Source organism: Ascaphus truei, chromosome 17 (genome assembly GCF_040206685.1).
Source record: "Ascaphus truei isolate aAscTru1 chromosome 17, aAscTru1.hap1, whole genome shotgun sequence".
NCBI classification, from domain to species: domain Eukaryota; kingdom Metazoa; phylum Chordata; class Amphibia; order Anura; family Ascaphidae; genus Ascaphus; species Ascaphus truei.
In genome coordinates, this window is record NC_134499.1 from 24,300,891 (window position 1) to 24,315,453 (window position 14,563).

Genomic DNA, 14,563 nt, shown 5'->3' on the forward strand with positions numbered 1-14,563 from the left:
TGGAAATGCAGTTAATAGCCCAATCTTTAATAAACATGTGTATGCACAGAGAGACCACAGTGCAGATAGCAGACCTATCAGGATTGTGCTACATGAAATGCAATAGACATCCAACTTAATCAATTAAATTAAAAACAAGATGGCCTGGCATATTTTGATATCTGATGAATTTCCAGTTTGTGAAGTGAAAGTATTTTGAGATATGAATGAATAAACCCTTTCACTACCAGACTTTCCACTCCTCTGGCAGTGACGGGGTTAACCTTCTGGCGTGGCACTACAATGAAATGAAAGCCGGATTTGCCATATTAAACATCAAACTGCTGCTCCTCGTTGGCAGCACGCTTGCATACGCCTTCTTGTAAAGTGTTGGCATAAGCCGTGCACCATGGCCTGTTCTCATTAAATAAATCTGCTCTCCCTTTCACTTGTGCAGTGTATCAGACCTCGTTCTTCCAAACAGATTTGCTATCAACCTGCAATCTGCGCCCTCTCTTAGGTTTGTATTATACTAAGAACCGGCACGCGTGCGAGGCAATGATAAATACCTGTCTCCCTATGACAGTGTATCCAGTGCCGACGCGCGCGCGCATGGCAGACAGCATTGGCGCGGCGGCTGTGTGGAAATACAAAGAAATTTGTATTTTTGAGCGGCTGCTGTGCCACGTGACACTGTGAGCCAATCATAGTGCGGCCTACCAATGTGACATCATGGCTATGCCTCCTAGCCGCGCGCGTCACCGTTTGGCCAATAAGCACTTAACTTAAACTTAAAATAGCTCCACAAACACACATTTGGGATCTGTTTCCCTATCCCTTCAGATTTTTTTTGCAGACTTGTGCCTTAATATGTGACTCCCAAAAACTTCAGAGATTAGCATTTTAATGTCAAAACTACTTTTGTCCTAATCCCTTGGAAAGTGGAATGTATGATTCCCGGTGCTCTATATTGGAGAGCGGGACCACTGAGTTAGGCCGTGATTATATCGAAAGCGGCTGGCGGTGCGCTGCTCAAAATCAAATTGCAACAATGCAATGAAAGTGTACATACCCAGCGTGACGCGCGCGCAGACAGGAACTCCAGGGCGACAGACAAGAGAACATTTTTTTTTTTCAGGCGACGGCCGCGTCAAGTGAGAGGTTCAGCCAATGAGGGCGAACCGCTCACAGCCACGCCTCCGCCATGCCTCCCTGTCTCCTCCGACTGCCTCCTGCCTGCAGTGTACATGTCGCTCGACTGGATCGCATTGATGATGTCACGAGAACGTGCGCACTACCAGCTGGAGCTGGTATAAATCGAAGCCTTAGGCTGCGGCCAGGGGGGCGCTGAGCTGGCGCTCACGCTCGCGCTGGCCGCGATGAAACACATTGCAGCAATGTGTGCGGCCAGCGTGACCGAGTGCCTGCGCATGCTCGGCGCTTAGCTGCTGGCCGAAGCAAGCAACATTGAATTTGTCTCTCGCTCGCGCGCCACGTGAGCGGTTCGCCCAATGAGGGCGAGCAGGCGCAGGCGCTTGCTCACGCTGGCCGCACACATTGCCGCAATGTGTTTCATTGCGGCCAGCATGAGCTTGCCTGCTCAGCGCCACCTTGTTTGAGGCCTTAAGTTCACAAACTGCTCATTCCGTATACAGTAGATCACTATTGGAATCATTGGATAGTGAGTGACACGGTTCCAGGACACAGCTGTGTTAGAGGCTTACTGTACTGTATATCCACTGATGCGGCTGATCTGGCCGTATCTGGATGAAATTCCCCATCGCTGATTTACAATAAGCCCCATCATTCTCAACGTGTGTTATTGCATTGAGATTAAACCCAACTCAAACTTCAACATTTCATTGATCCGCGAAAGACAATAACTGCCATACACAACGTAATACTTATACTGCACAAGAAACCCGTCATATAAGCATTACAGAAATTGCTCATTAAATGTGAATGGCACTTAGTCAATTCAAAGAGCCCTTGTTAATCCATATTACGAGATGCTAAGTGTGAGTTTTAGTGTCCGCAAAGCAGTTGCTTGTAATGTTTGATACATAAGGGGTTATTACTGAAACTACAATAGTGCCGATCAGTGCATTACTGCACAGAAGCTCTCATTGGAAGCAATGGAAGTTTTCATAGAATAGTGGCCCAATCGTCACTGTCGCAGTTACATGAATAACACCCAAAGAGTCCTACGTACTGTGCTTAATTATTGCCGTGTCCAAATACGTTTTGGTCTTTTGGCAAACTCTGCCTGTTATGTTTTCACCTGACTTAAATGTCTATTTGCTGAATTCCCCTAGAGCATGTCATTCCTTAAAAGTATCTACGGATTTTAAAGTAAACAAAATCTATTTGAAACTTGTCTTATAAGGTAAAATGTCATTCTTACATTAAAATACCTTTTTGTGGAAAACTGTATGTAAACTCTTGGGACATATTTATGTCTAGGTTGTTAAACTTTATGTAAATACTTAAAGAAGAACTTGTGACCTGAAACATCTGTCTAAATTCAAGCAGCTGTAATTAATTAACTTCATCCTCTCTCCTCTCCACTCTCCCCTCTCCCCTCTCCCCTCTCCCCTCTCTCCTCTCTCCTCTCTCCTCTCTCCTCTCTACTCTCTCCCCTCTTCCCTCACCCCTCTCCCTTCTCCTCTCTCCCCTCTCCCCTCTCTCCCGTCTCCCCTCTCCCCATATTTCAGGGTCTTGATGGGTGTAACGCCACCTTGAGGTATGACCTACTGTAAATAACGTCAGGTTAAATCCCTGCGTTACCTTGAACGGCCTTCAGTGGATTTGTGACGTTAGGGAGAACGCCTATTTTGCATATTATTAGCCCTAACGACCGATTATGCTTAGTAAGTATAGAATTATTTTCTAGATCCTGCTAATGCATGATTTGCGTGTGTGTGTGTGTGTGTGTGTGTGTGTGTGTGTGTGTGTGTGTGTGTGTGTGTGTGTGTGTGTGTGTGTGTGTGTGTGTGTATGAGACTATGAGACAGAGACTATGAACATACCTCACTGGAATTGTCCCAGGACCACTATTATAACACTTGGTCCAATGGAATTCTGTATAAATATGCTCACATTTGAGTAGTACCTCTGTCCTGTAACAGGCCTGTTACACCTCTGTTTTTAAATGGATTCATTAAAGAAATAATTTTTTATATTATCCTTTGACCCACTCTTTGGCTGAGCGCCATATCTCCATTTGTGTTTATTCTGATCCAACAACTGGTAGCGCTAACTGGAGGCACAGGACAGACGTACTACTCAAATGTGAGTATATTTATACAGAATTCCATTGGACCAAGTGTTATAATAGTGGTCCTGGAACAATTCCAGTGAGGTATTGAGGAGTGGGTTTCAGCCCTCTAAATCTTATCCTTCAGGGTTACTTTGTCTCTTTTTAGGACCTTATACCTCTTGAGATTCACGTTGGTTATTTTTATTCAATATATACCACTTGCCTTGTACCCTGTGCCTCTGCTTATGCGCCATTTTGAATATTTTACATTTTATGGATTCAGCGCTTGAGCGCTTATACCACTAAAAACTCTCTTCTCCATTACGTAAATAAGAATAATGTTTAGTCTGTTATTCCTTGCATTAGTTCTTGGTCTTTGATAAATACAGCAGACAAACGGATGCATCAGTTCTGACAGTTGCTCAATAAAATGCTGCGTGGTTCTCTGTCAGTTCTTTCTTTTCAGTGACAACTGCTTTGTTCTGTTTCAGTAAGATTTTCTAGTTAACACATCAAAAGTGTATCTGTGTACATGCAACACTGAAAAAAAACCCAGTTCAAAGGAGTAAGGGATTTGCCTTTAACTTCTTAAGATGTCATTTCCATAGTTGTGGAAAACACAGACCCTCAGACATTACAGTGCAAGTGGAAAAAAGTTCATTACGAAGTCAGTAATATACAGAGAGTGTTCCGCGTCGCTGTCTTGCTAGGAATTGCTTTATTTATTTATTTTATTTAAAAAATGTTTTACCATGAAGTTAAACATTGAGAGTTACCTCTCGTTTTCAAGTATGTCCTGGGCACAGAGTTATGATAACAATACATTGTTACATTAAATGAACAGAGGTTATACACTACATTTAAAGACATTGCATGAACAGAGAAAGATTATATGTTATAGGCGTGTGCAACACATACGGCACACCTGTGAGCACGTGACCTGAATCCGGGACAAAGGTTAATACAAAGCTCTCTAGCTGGCCCACTTTTCACCTTCCGCAAAGGTCCCTCAAACGAAAAATATCTCCCCTCAATCCGTCCCCATAAACCATCTGTCATGAACAGTGAGCACGTGACTTAATGTAGATATGCAACCAGGGTTAATTCACAGGGAATACCCCAGCCAACTCACCTTTCTCCTCCGCAAGGTACTTTCAATGAGTTAATATTAACCCCTTTCTCAATTGCAATCATATTGTCACATCTGCAGCAACTCCGGTCAGAGACCGCCCCGCTGACGCGTCACACGGCGGACCCATGCGCACACGCACGGCCAGGGCAGTACACGCACGCTCGGAAAGGAGCTGCCAGCGCCTCCCACAGGGAGGGAACTCGGCCGTACGCCCGCGTGACGTCAGCGCTCCACGACGCGCATCGCGCACGCGCGCGGGTTGCTCGGCAACCAAGGCAATCACCAGGAAAGCCTGACCTGCAGGCTGTTTCAGATTACTGCCGCCCGGACATCATTGGAGGACCGGATCACACCCCTGAAAGGTAATTGGATCCTTCCCACATATATACCTGCTCCTGTCTGGCATTCCTTGCTGAGCATAAACTCCTGTTTATGCATTGTGCTCACCGCTGCTGTTTAGTTTGCTTGAACTTTGCTTGGTCTGACCTGTCTGTTCTCTGATATCCTGATCCTGGCTGTTCTCTGGATTCCTACACTCTCCTGCACTTTGACCCCAGCTTCGCCCTCGACCATTCTACCTTCTATTACCCCGGACCTTGGCTACGGAAATCTACCATCCTCTACTCTCCAACCCCGGAACACGGCAAGTACCCTGACTACCCTGACCTCTCCAACCCTACGACGCGGTACGACTTGGACTACGCATTCCGGACAGGACTGCGTGGTTGTGGGTCGGTGTCTTTCTATCCCCACCTCAGCCCCGCGGTCTTCCGTCCTGTTTGTGGTGAGCGCAGCGTGACACATATCTAGCTGCTGCCACCACCCAAGAAATATGCAAAAATATGTAATTATATATCTGCTAGGGTCTCAGGTCCCAGTTTATTAGAGAAAAACTTTATTCAGCAGCACTGCAAAGGAGTAAATAGATTTCATGGTAGAGATGTACTAAAGTCTTCAAATGGCCTTCCCTAATTCTTGTTTGAGAATTCCCCTTACATTTACAATGGTTGTGAACATTCTGTGAAACCTTTGCCAATTTAGGCGAGACGTTTTCCCAAAATTGCAGTAAGCAAGGATCATGTGACCTGCAAATTGAATTTTAATGGTTGGTGAATTTTTTAGGTCAACTTAGCAACAAAAAAAAGCCAGCCCCAAGATCATACAGCATGAAAAGATTTAATATAATTATTCCCCGGAGTCCCAGCTAATGCAAGAGTTTCAAACAAAAGGAATGAGACTTTACAAACTGTAGAGATAGTCCTGCACATAAGGGCAGAGTGGTATCACCAAAGTACCAAGCTCCTCCACCGCCCCTTTGCCTTCTCACTGCTTCGATAGCCATGTATAAAATAGGGAACCATGTATAAAATGGTTTTTGAAGCAAAAAATGGCACTGTGTGCTCATTTGCATGTGATTTTCCAGAATCCCTTGCTGTAGTGGAAGTGCTGTGTGCTGGGTGATAATGGTGAAAGGCGGGGTTGCAGACCTGCCTAAGACATGCAGATGAGCATACAGTTGTATTTACATTTGATATATATATATATACAGTGTTCGACAAACCTATACATTTGCACGCCCCGGGCGAGTGGATTTAACATCGTGGCGAGCTTCTATTGGCCCAAGCAGCACACGTGTGTTACTAGGTGGCGAGTAGATTTTTTTGTCCGGCGAGTAGATTTTTTGGTGATTTGTTGACTGTATATATATATTATATATATATATATATATATATTTATTTATTTGACTGTGTTTTTTTGACATTTTGGAAGTAGCTCTGGGCTCCCTTTGTGTTTTGATTTTTTGTAGTATACAGTGCCACGCTCAGTAGCACTCCTTTTGACACTTATATTACATGTATATATATATATATATATATATATATATATATATATATATATATATATATATATATATATACAGTGTTCGACAAACCTATACATTTGCTCGCCCCGGGCGAGTGGATTTAACCCCCGGGCGAGTAAATATTGGCCCAAGCAGCACACGTTTGGTACTAGGTGGCGAGTAGATTTTTTTGTGTGGCGAGTAGATTTTTTGGTGATTTGTCAACCACTGTATATATATATATATATATATATATATATATATATATATATATATATATATATATATATATATATATATATATATATATACACACACATATATACAATGTGGTAATTTTGGGGGGTTTATATGAGCTTACTGGGTATCTGTGTGTTTAATCTAATAGGGCTAAAGGAAGTCAGTGCACTTGGCAAAAATGTCATGGTTTTTTTCTTTAAGTACTCTGTCTATTTAAGGACACTTCACCCTGAAGACGTTTCTTTGGATTCTTACTGTGTTCCATTAGTAAGCCTGCATTACATTTTTCATGGCGTTAGACAATTAAGCTTGCTTAAGAAATGTTTTTTTCTCAACAGCTCTCAGCTTTCAACTGCCCAATGCTAACTGCAGACTCTGCCTATGTGTTCTCTTTCAGCTGCAGTGTCATTTAAAAATGAATACAGTAAATTCAGAGGATTTAATGAGAAGGACAACTTTGTTACAGTGATAGCAAATGCAAATGTAACCCAGTTAACTTCAATGGAAAAAATATACATATTGTTTTCAAACTGATGCCTGATTTCAAAACTCGTGTTAACAGCATTGTGATCATGTCTCCTGGTATCAATGTAACAATACATATATTGATCTGGCCTAATTCACTGTTCAGCAATGATAAGTGATATGAACAGCAGGGGTATGGAGCAATATGTAGAGTTATGGAAGGAGTTTCTTGATGTACATATTATAATGGTATATTTGAGGTTTTGCCATAAAATGTGTGCAAAGAGGAAGGGGGGTTAACATCTCATTGTCAGTGTATATTGGTATTTCCTCTTCTGTGCCTTGCTTGTGCAAGCTTGCATTTGGAGAAGTGGGAATGCTAATAAAAGGAAAGAGTTACACAACGCTCATGTTACAACAGGGCGGGTCAAATTCTGATTCGAGATCTGTTATCTTTTAGCTGCTGTGGAAAGCTTTGCAAAATCGGAGGCGGTATAGACCAGGGGTGCTCAACTCCAGTCCTCAAGATCCCCAAACAGGTCAGGCTTTGAGGCTATCCCAGCTTCAGAACAGGTGGCTCAATCAGTGGCTCAGCCGAAGACTGAAACACCTGTGCTGAAGCAGGGAAATCCTGAAAGCCTGACCTACTGGTAGCTCTTGAGGACTGGAGTTGGCTACCCCTGATCTACCAGCATCACAACCCAATCCCGAATATCTTGTACCACAAATGAATGAAATCTGTTTTTCTTAATTGACTATCGCTTGCAAACTCCTGTTATTTTATCGACAGTATTACAGTACATGACATATTTTTTTATGCCAATCAACCAGTAACACAGCAAGGTAAATATTTTGAAAGCATACATTTATTTGTCAATAAAAATGTATGGCATCAATAACATCTCAATTATGATCTTCTTACATTTAATATTTTATGGCATTGTGTCCCTGTATGATTTACATTTACACCTAATGGTGTTATGGAACCGACTAATGTGAATGGCTGTTGGCAGACTTGATGCAGTTTGAAAATAGTCATATATTTTTTATGGACCAGAAAGAAACTGCATTTCTCCCATCAAAAAACAAAAAAAAAAAACCCGAAATAATCTAAATGCAATCTGCCTTCACATTTCCAGACAATTGTCACCATTTGATCATAATTTACCTTATGCCTTCCAATGTGCTTATGCATAAAATCAATGTGTGCTGAATACTTATACAGCAAAGATTGTGATTACAAATAGAAACTAAAGTCCTGTCCATAAAACGAGTGTGAATCTTTCTTTTCCCTTAAAAAAAAAAAAAAAAAAGAATGACAAAAAAAAGTGACATACACTTTGCAACGTGATTGACATATTGAAAGGTGAATGGCACACACATGATGGATTGTGCCTTAATGCAAACTCTCTCTATGTAATTAGAGTTTAAAAAAACAACAACTATTTTTTAATGTATTTTGGAAATCTTTTTATAACAACCTCACAGGGAAAGTTTTTCTCAGGCGAATTCACAGTGATAGAGAAGTCACACGCAACATGACACCACGGGATATCCCTCACCCCTGACAAGGGTATGACTGCAGCCCCTGGATTTCAACACGGGGGGGGGGGGGGGAACGAGCCCCTTCGCTGCTCTTGGCTTTCCAACTGGCAAAGTGATTAATTGATTTGTAGCGTGTTTCCATTCCATCGTCTTACCATGGGCCATCGGGAAGCAGCAGAAAATAGGTTTACTGGGTATGGCAATGGCAGGTCTATTCTGGGACAGCTTCTGGACCCTAACTGTGCTCCCAAGACACCTTCCTCTTTCCATGATAAACCCTGTATTGAGTGTAGAACCAGATCCTCTCCGTGCACAATATCGTTCCAGTAGCACTGCACTATTTAATCAGAGACCACTCTGCTACAGTATATCATTCTATTGTTCTCATTTCAGAAGGCGGGGCTTTAAATTGTATTTGCCACTTCAAAACTTCCGATGACATGTCTGTTTATTGGAAAATATACTGTAGGGTAGGAAGTGAATATTAAGAAAATGCCTGGGGTAGCACGTTTACGCTGCTTTTTTTGTATCCACGAGCAACATACACAGAGGAAGGAGCCTCATGGACATGCCCTCAGAGCTTGCAACTCTGCAACTCCCCCCCCTCCACCCGCCCGAAATATCCCACAAATAAAGCACAAGGTCTGGAAGTACAATGGCTGCGGCTATTATTAGTATACAGCAAACCCTCAGGTGCTAACCCTGCCAGAGTGCTCCCCCCACAGGTAAGGCCAATGATGGTTATATTATAGCCCGTTAGATGGGACCATTTCAAGTTCTGGCCGTTCAGCTGACTCCACGTCAGCCAAGAGATGGGCCCCAGTTACTCAAAGCACAATGAGCCCTGCCCATTTGCCAACCATGCAACCACCAGGCATTACCGTAACTGAGCCCCGTCTGAAGGGTTACCCTGCACTTACCCCCCAATCAGCCACTGCGACAGAGGCAACATAACCCCAACAGACACCTCAAATATAAATATATTCAATACGAGTATAGCTCACAAAACAGAATTTAACCAAAAAGGAGGGAGGGAAAACACCGTGAGGAGCGCAGAATGATCTCCCGCCCGTCACCGCCAGCTCTCCCCCCCTCCGGACTGTCACCGGTGACCAAGAGGGGGGAGGGGAGCAGGAGGAAAGGGTGGGGGAGGGGTGGGGTCAGCCCGGACCTTGCAGTCATGCCGCACTTTGCTTAAGGTTCCATACGTTCTTTCTGATATGTGACAGATAAATACAATTATCTGAACATGCTTTTTCTGAGAGATCCCGAATATATAGGTAGATTATTTTTTGGTGGTTGTGAAAGCCATAAAAAAAATGTTTTCGCATCTCTAAAAGTTTCTTTCACGAATGAAGAGTAGCATATGATAAGCAGCACTAATAGTGAACGTATGTATGTACTGTATATGTTTATTTAGAAATGTATGCAGTGCTTTACAGAATTATAATACAGACAGTATCGGAGGATAACTTAGATTGTAAGCTCTTCGGGGCAGGGATTTCCTTTCCTATTGTCTGATTTTGCTGCACTTATTGTATAATTATAATTCCCTGTACTTTATTCTTTGTGAAGCGCTGAGTACACTTTTGGCGCTATATAAATAAAGACATACAATACAATAACATACAAAGTTTCACAAGTACGTTAAACCAGAGGTCCCCAACTCCAGTCCGCAAAGACCACTAACAGTGCAGGTTTTATGGCTACCCCTGCTAGAGCACAGGTGGTTCAGTCAAAATGATTGTTCCACCTGTGCTAATGAGAGGTTATCCTTAAATCCTACACTGTTAGCCGTCCTTGAGGACTGGAGTCGGGGACCTCTGCGTTAAACAATAAGAAGTAGGGATTGCCTGTCCTACAAAATGTACCATCTAAATGGAATAATGGGGGACTTACAGAATACATTAGGACAAGCTATGTTGCTGCACCGAACCCCTGAGGCATACTCAATCCCACTAACAACAGCCCCATTATCGTTTGTTTCAACTTTGACCCTTATGCCCTCTGCATTGTAAGCTCTCAGGAGCTGGGCCCTCTTCACTCTCTGTATCTGATTGCGCTTGTCCTTGATTGGTATGTAATTCTTTTAATGTAATTTAATAGAATTGTGCTGACCGTTTGCACTGTGCTATGGAATATGTTGGTATTTTATAAAGAAATGATAATAAACAATAATAAGAAGAAGAACAGCATAGAACATAAGTGAGGTGCTAAGTAAGTGAGTCAGGACTAGTACGAGGAGTAGCCTAATTGAACCATGTGAGTTCACATAGAGCTATTAATTCACGTGAGACTATTAAGGAATTCCGAGTTGCACAATAGTTCAGGCACAATTTATGCTGGGACTGAAGAGTATACAATCTATGCCTGCTGTCCCAAGCACATGTCATTACACTTCACAGTGCAGACAGGTGACTCCTTCTCTATCCATGTTGCATACAGTGTGTACTCACAAAGGGGAGTTTATGGGGGATAAGCACCCCAAAATGTAAAATAAGACACAAACATTTCCTAGCTCAATTTGCCAGCGAATAAATCAAAGTATTTGTAAGTCTATGCAGCATACTGTGCTCAGAGTACCATCCTAAAGAGGCAATTCAAGCAGCTTAAAAAAAAATATATATTTTGTTTAATATATGCAGAATTTGATTACTTTTATTGAAAACTAATTACCTAAGCTGTAGATCGATTGGTTCTCCCATGATCGATCAGCAAAATCCTGCTTCCCAAGGCTCAGTAAATGGCTGCCTTTAAGTTTCAAATCAATCCTTCAGTCAGTGTAACTCAGCAGCTACAATGTATTCTTAAATTACGGTAACATTATCTATTGCTACAGGTTACAGCTCAAACTGCTGGGAATATTGGCAACACATGATCACAAACAGCAAAGTGTTGCAAAGGTCTTGCGCTGTTGGTGGAGGTGGGCTAAAGTCTGCTTTAGGCCGCCATTATACTGCCAGCGTGCGCGACCGCGTGACGTCAGCGCGAAACCTGCACTGCAGCCTGCAGTCACCGGGAGGCGTGGCCAGATGTCACATGGCTGAACCGCTCAGGTGACGCGCCCGTCACCCGGCAAAAACTATTTAAAATGCTTTTTCAAAAATCGCGCTGGGACGTGCTGCTCGCGTGCTGCTCGCGTGCTGCTCGCGCTCACTATGTGCGCGCTCATTGGGCAACATAAATTTGTTTTGTCGTCGCACAACGCCACTATTATCCCGGCCTTAGAAATCCAAAGATGTTCTGTATATTAAAACTTATTACAATGGCATTCGAGTTGAATTTTAACATTAAAAAAGGTAGTATTATCTAATACTACAGAACTGATTTATTTACAACAAAAATACCCGGGTATTCCATGGATTGCTGCTTTAACCTATTGTTCAAAATATCACCCACAACGCGCAAATAAAAATGGCCTTTGGGAAACTGTCTGGGATGGAATGCAACATCCTGAAACAAAAGATCACTGCTGCGTTTATCGTGTATATTCACTTGTTGGGGCCTATGCAGAGAGCAGCGCTATTTCGAAATTCGCCATTTTTTGGAGAAAATCGCGCAGAAAGCAGCAGATAATGGCGAGTTCCGAAAAACGCGCCAATTTTTCTTTTCTATCTCTAAAACTCGCCTCGCGGCTGGCGAGAACCTCAATCTCGCCAGTTTTAAAAATATCCTAATGCAGAGAGGCGCGAACGGCATCTAGCGGCTGTTCGCGCCAATAAAATGGCGCGATTGTCTCCTTTTTGCCGCGCCAGAAAAAATTGGCAAGAAGCTGCCGCTCGCGGCCATTGCAATGGGAAAAAAAAGGCGCGAATTTGTTTTTACACGTTTCTGAAGCGCGCATCTCGCCAATTTAAACTCGCCACACGCATCCATGTTAAACATAGCAGAATTCGCACTTTTCTGCATATGGAGAATAAAACTCTCCAAAAAAGCTACTTTTTAATAAATTCGCCAATTTTAAAATTCGCTGCTCTCTGCATAGGCCCCGTTGTCTTTTAACATACTGTATAGTGAACTCTTGACTTCAATACAAGGCAGCTAATGACAAGTCTTACAGATGCAGCCACGAGTATTAGAACTCTTGCCTGGGAGACTTCTGGGGCAGTCTCACAGTAAATGCCGCAACATTGTCTGACCATTGCCTCAACATTGCAGGGATCCCCGCTGTGTTAATCCTATGCGCCATTAAGAATCTCACAGAAATGTTGAGGCATTTACTGCGAGACTGCCCCAGAATCTCCCAGGATTTCGCAGGTAAGTGTTCTAATACTGGTACGAAGAAGTGAAACGGCGCTACTGCACATGTCTGAAGAAATGAAGCTCCCGGATGTTCTTCTGAAAAACTTTATTGACCACAACACAAGGGCTACACCGCATTCTCCCCCTCTACGGAGACGAAGCCCTATCTGTAAGGGTGAAACGCGTAGAGGGGGAGAATGCGGTGTAGCCCTTGTGTTGTGGTCAATAAAGTTTTTCAGAAGAACATCCGGGAGCTTCATTTCTTCAGACATGCGCAGTAGCGCCGTTTCACTTCTTCGTTCCTGATCTTCACCGACGGCGGCACGCAGTAGCTGGGGAGGAGAGCGGGTCCCAGACCAACGGTGCAGGAGAGGTAAGAGGACATCCCCCTGCACAGGTCAATTCAGTGGCCACGCACAGCTCCCTCCCACATAGCTACATTGCCTGGAGACACCCTGAGGGTGTATCTGCCTTAGTACATGGAAGCGCATGACAGCGTCACTATCTGTTCTAATACTGGTGGCTGCATCTGTATTTCAGAAGAGTGATTTATTGTTGTGTAATTATAAAGGAACTGGCAATTATTTCTCCCAATCTGTACTCGACTCTGACCAGACATCACCAAGAACAAAAATGGTTGACCTTGGAGTGACATTGACCGACCTTAGTCTGAGTTTCTAGACCGATCTGGAAAATCTTTGTGTTGTTAATCCGATTTGCAATGTGCAGGCTTGGCAGGGATTACAAAAGTAGATTGTAAATAAATTATAGGGAATATGGGTTTACACAGGATACAAAACTAACCCAGGTTATGTTGTAAAAATGTCACAGCGCAAAACTTGAACAAATAATACCGCAGAATATTACCTATTAGTGCCTTGTGTCAAAAAGCATTAAAACATAGTTCGTGATTTTTAATGCCATGTTTAAATAACATTACATTTAACATTACTATGAACTGTGAAAATAAATGACTGATTATTCGCTCATTGCTCACAGTATATATATTTAAAATTTTCTACGTTTGAAATGACTTGAATAACTTTTTACACACAGATCTTTAAAAATGTAATAACTCAGAACAGATGTTACATTTTGTGGACTAATGGAGGCTGCTGAATTACCTTGTTCTTTAACTTTTCAACGGAACGCATTAGATAATATCGCAATGGATTTATAATAGTGAATGCTTAAGAGGTTTTGGGCTTAAACAGGTTTTCAAATTGTTGCAAGTTTGGTCTAACTTGAGATTCATGTAAAGGATATTTTCCTTATCCGGTAAAGTATACAGTATGTTAACCCTTTCAGATCTGCAGGCAAGTTACAGTATATATAACATTTTTACATTGTGTTGCATAACCCAGCACTAGAGATGTGTGGGGCTTTCTTGTTGTGTTTTGTGAATAATATCGCAGATTTATTTAGAAATGATCAAGTGAGAGGGAGTGGCTCAGTGAGTAAAAGACACTGACTGGCACTGAGTTTGCATCAGGGGAGCCTGGTTCAATTCCCGGTGTCGGCTCCTTGTGACCTTGGGCAAGTCACTTTATCTCCCTGTGCCTCAGGCACCAAAAAACATAGATTGTAAGCTCCACAGGGCAGGGACCTGTGCCTGCAAAATGTCTCTGTAAAGCGCTACGTATAACTAGCAGCGCTATACAAAAACATGCTATTATTATTATTAAGTTGACCAACACTTTGATTTCTCTATGTTAATTTAAAGCAGCAAAACATCCAAAATCCTATATCTCCCCCCCCCCCAATAAATCAGTTTTGTAGTATTAGATAATACTGACAGCATTTTTTTTAAATGTACTGATCATCCTTTGGTTGCTATAGAAACCATTTAGAAAGTCAT